Here is a 5,230-nt window from a genome sequence, read left to right as displayed (position 1 = left end):
AAAACTTGATTTTTAAGTAAGCATTAAATTTACTTAATAAATCAAGTTTGCCTTTAAAATTTAAGCATTAGCATACAGGGTACTTTCTTTTGTTGTTGAAAGCTGATGTCTTTTAAGATTCATTCGGTTACTGATTTTAGACAACTGTAATATAAAAAACTGATTATTGACATTTATGTTACAACAAATAAATATGTAAATGCTACTAAATATCCTTTTTTTCTAGGAAAAGAGTGACAACACAATCCTCACTAATAAAATTTTTATAAGGTCCAACAAAAAAAGATAGCCCAACCTAATATTTTGGGTCTATGTTAAATTTTATTGTTTTCATTAATTTTTTTAATTGTAAATAACTTTTTTGTTACATTTTTAAATGTATCTTGGTAATTATCTGCTAGTAAAGTATTTTTCCTGGAAATTTTGGAATGTTATTAATTTAACTTTCCTACTCTGTTCTATTTCTTGATACTTCTGTAATCGATATTTCACAGTTTTTCATTCTTAATATTATTGCGCATTTAGAAAACAACAAACAAATGGCCTATTACAAATGTTTACATCAAAAGAAGCAACAAGCTGCGTTTTATAACTTTTTCCTTTTATTTATTAAAACTGGTCTTACTAGCTACATCCTATCAGCCAGTATAGTTGTCTATACCATAAACTTATTTCTGCCCTTTTTTCTTCATGTGCTCTTTCCATCTCAGCTTGGCATCTAAGGCCATTCCCATATATTTAGCTGTATCGCTGTATGGTATAACAATTCTTCATCGATAGTGCGAGATGGAAAATGGTACAATTTTTTGTTTGTAAAATTTACATGTACAGATTTAAGCTAATTGAGCCTGATTCTCCATTTTTTTTGTCGGTTTATCTTGTTACATGACTTTTGAAGGATTTTGGATAAATGGTTTATATCCGGTCCTTCTGATATCAGCGCTGTGTTGTGCAAATGTTGCAATTTTTATTCAATGGTGTATAAGTAAAGTATTTTGCCTAGTATGCTACCTTGTGGCACTACGACATTTATTGTTTTTAGTTCTGAATATTAGTCTTTTTGCTTGACTCTAAAAGTCTGTCAGCCAAGAACTGATAATATCTACATACTGTTTTCATAGCATCCCTTTTAGTTTACTGATGACTCCTTCATCATTTTTGCCTAATTTTGCTTCTAGTTTTTCTAGCCGCTTACAAAGATTTAGTCATCATGGTGATTATGCTGCTAATTGTTTTGGCGTGTCTAAGTGGGCTACCTGAGCATAGGTTACTCCTTTTTGAATTGAACTGGGCTGAGGCAACCTTACTAATAGAGAATCACTTTTTAATAGATGGTTTTATGTTAAATTAAATTTTTGCAACTCTTTTGCAATCATGCATCCTCTGTAATTTCCAGGGTGATCACCTGCACAATTATAGCATAAGTTGGTACATGATTGGATTTAAGTATTATTTTTGTTTAAAAATAACAGGTGTGCACGGCGCTCATTACTATAAGGTAACAAAGGTCCACGGGTTCGAATCCAGCTGCCCTGCATTTAAACCCAACATAATTTTTCTTTCTTTTTTTTCAAAAACACCAGCACCTCGGGGGTTGATATGTCTGCTGTTGCAAACCCCTATTAAAAAATAAATAAGTAAGTAAATAACATAAAAAAACAGTTTTGCTATCTTTTTGTCCCCACCTCAAGATCAATATTTATGATTATTTCGAAGGATTACAATTTTATTGGCGATAAAGTAATAAGATTCAATTAAAATTTAGCTGAAATAGTCATTTTTGTTTTAAAAAAACTTAATGAAAACACACAATTATAATGTATAAACAAAATACTAGGGTGGGCTATCTTTATCATTCTTGAAAATTGGTCCATAGCTAAAATTATTGATTTTCTGTAAATTTTGAAAGCTATATTTATAAAATTATGATATAGAATATTGTATGAAAGAACATATCACAAAATATGTGTGGCCATGAAAACTAGTTAGCTCAAATAATGTGAAGTTAATTTAAATAAAAAAGCCAATGAATTTATTAGGCTTAATGGGAGTTTCTTAAAATCTTTTGTATATTTGTAAGTATTTACAAGCTTAAGAATAATGAAATTATTTATTAATGTGGCATAAACTTAGATTCAGACAATAATTTAATATTTAAATTTAACTACAACCTGAAAAACTATTGTGTCAAAATTTATTGTACATGATTTTATTTCTAAAAAATTGTAATGCCATAAATTAACAATTTGTAATTGAAATGATGAGTGGATGATGTGTTGTCACAAAATGTTGGGTGAAAAACAGGTTTTACTGTGCTTTTTGACGTCCAGAAAAGTTAATTTGGACATCAACGCAAAATGCTCTTCTCAAACAATAAAAATCAAACTATATTTATAAATTGATTAAAACCTGTTTTTTTATTTATTTTGGTATTGTCTTTGTACTACATCTACTTACCCCTTCAATTATACTTCTTGTAAAGATAATTTATTGGTGTTTGTAAATGGTGTAAATTTGTTGATAAATGTGGCTAAATGTTTATCGGTTGTAATATGTTTATTAGGTTAAGTAATCTTTGTATTCAACTGTTAATAGAAGAAATTTTATTTTGGTAAATAAATGTTAACATGTTAAGTTAAAAGGATTATGATAGTTTTTAATTATACAAATAGAGAAATAATGGAAGTAATTAATAACACAATTTATTTTTTAAGTCAATTATGTCCTATAAAATTTATCAAAATTATTTGGTGCTAATTTATTGCCAAAATACCATTACCAGTACCAAGGAAAAAGTTTTCAATAAAGAAGATGTTTTATTAAATTTCTTGTCAATTTCCCCTTTGCTTCTTTTTCTATTTAGATCACAATGTACCAAGTAACCAGAAAAGTTCATGCGCTTTTTCATTTGTGATTGTTTTAATACGGTTAATTAATATTTCTATTTGCCTATTAGATGTTTACATCATGTAATACACAAGGCATCTTGTAAAATTTAGACTGCATTCGGTGATGAAACAATGAGTGAGCACAATGCCTAAAAGTGGTTCAAAATGTTTGCTTGTTGGGGATTGGAGATGAATTACAGTCTAGCTAGTAGACCTGTTTTGAACGATGAGGAAAGCTATTAAATTTGATTTGAGTCAAACTTGTCGGGATGTTGAAAGAGTATTAATTTAAGCAATGAAATCATTCACTCGTCATCGACTTGGAGAAGACATGAAAGCTGATCTAATTTGTTCCTCATAAATTTACTGACGGAGACAAGCTTCTGAGTCTCAACATTTGCCTTTCATTGCTTTCGCAGCACAAAGTAGAGGTTTTTTGACAGGATTGCCACATACAACATAAACTGGATCCTTTACAGTAACAAATGTAAGGTCGTACCATTGGCTGTCACCAAATCTCTTCTGTTGGTGCAAAAACTGAATATTCACCAACATCAAGTAATGCCTTGTGTTTGGTGAAGCATTTTTTTTAAACCTTCTGTTTTGGGTTATTGAGCAGTTGTTTGCAAGTGAAAAATAATCTTTCTACGTCTCTTGGTACCCAATTCCTTGCTTTTGGATCATTCCCATAGCTTTGAAGCATAATAAAATTGCTTGTTGAGTCATCCTACAGATTGTGCAAGATGAGACTTCGCCTCCAATTCTGCATCTTCAAACCCGGGGCCCTTTCAAAAACCAGTATTGCTCTAACTGTTGTGGGCATATTAACTTATCTGTCGACTGATCCAAATTTCTACTAACTCCAATAGGTCTCAATCCACAATGAGATGTGACTAGCAATTATAAAATATATTGAGAATACAAGTAAGTTTTAAGGGATTTTTATGAAAATTGGGGCTTTATGTAAAAATAGTAATAAATGGATTACTCCAAGTATTGTCCATCGCTAGTCACTATTTTTCCATCTTTCTGGCAGCATACAAATTCCGCGTTGAAAGAACGACTGGTTTTTAGAGGCAATGAAAGAATTGATCCATTTTTTTTGCATTCCTAGTAAGGACAGAAGAGCTGCTCAGACAGGTCATGGGTCATTGATCGAAATAAATGGTCAGAAGGAGCAATGTCTGGAGAATATGGCGTGTGGGAATAGGATATCACGATTGAGTGTTTTCAAATAGTTTTTGATTGGCAGTGGTCAAGAAAATCACTGTTGTGCTTCGGCACATATTCCGGCCTTTTCTCCTTCAATGCTCAGCTTAAACGCATCAATTGTAGTCAGTAACGATCCTCTGTTATGGTTTCATTTGGTTTTAGCAGCTCATATTATAATAATGTACTAAACACAGCTGATCCCATGATTTAGTTTATTTTTCTATTTTGATGTTTTGTTTTATTTTTCTATTTTGATGGTTGTTTACTCCAACTCGTATGAAGAACATATCACACATTTGCATTTAGTTTTTGAAAGATTAAGAGGCATGGGTCTGATAATAAATAAATAAAAAAAAATGCAATTGGCTCAAAAAAGCATTGATTTTTGGGTCGCCAAATAGAATGTGGCAATATCTCGGTAAGTCATAATCGAGTGAAAGCTATTCTTGAATTACCAAAACCTAAAACCCCAAAACAAATAGCTCAGTTTTTGGGAGCTATTATTTCTTCGGTCGTTTCAAACCAGATTTGGCCAAAATTGCTAAACCTTTAAATGACCTGCAAAAAAAAAAAGGAAGCGGAACTGATTTGGTCACTGGCGTGTGAAGAATCTTGGAACAAGTTAAAAGAGAAAATCACATCACCTCCAATATTAAAAACACCAGATTTTTCTCAAAGATTTTAACTCTTTACCGATGGATGTATGTTAGGTGTATCAGCATGAATGTTATGAATGTGTGAATTATGGAGAATCACCCAGTGACGACACTTCTACTAGTCTACGTGCTATAACTCGCTGCCAGCAGATAACGAGACCACTGCCGCTTCAATCTCCTTGGGGGATTATTAGGGATAGTTGAGGTTGTCAGGTTTAAAACTAAGGTATTGGGGTGTAATGAAAGGGGGTTGTGGACGTTTATGTATCAGGCTTTTTTGATCTTTCACAAACGGAATTTTAAGGTCATTGTGGATTGTGTGATTAGATACGTAGAAGGGAGCGTTTGCTGTTTTTCAGAGGATTTTGGTTTGTGAAATGTGTATGCGATGATAGTTGGAATGTTTGGTTTAACCCTGCAGTTCAATATACCGTAAGTCCAAATGGGTTTAAATAAATAATAAATTTAAAAAAC

This window comes from Cimex lectularius, unplaced genomic scaffold (genome assembly GCF_000648675.2).
Source record: "Cimex lectularius strain Harlan isolate CLEC.00 unplaced genomic scaffold, Clec_2.1 scaffold158, whole genome shotgun sequence".
NCBI classification, from domain to species: Eukaryota; Metazoa; Arthropoda; class Insecta; order Hemiptera; family Cimicidae; genus Cimex; species Cimex lectularius.
Note: the sequence above shows the minus strand (reverse complement) of the source record.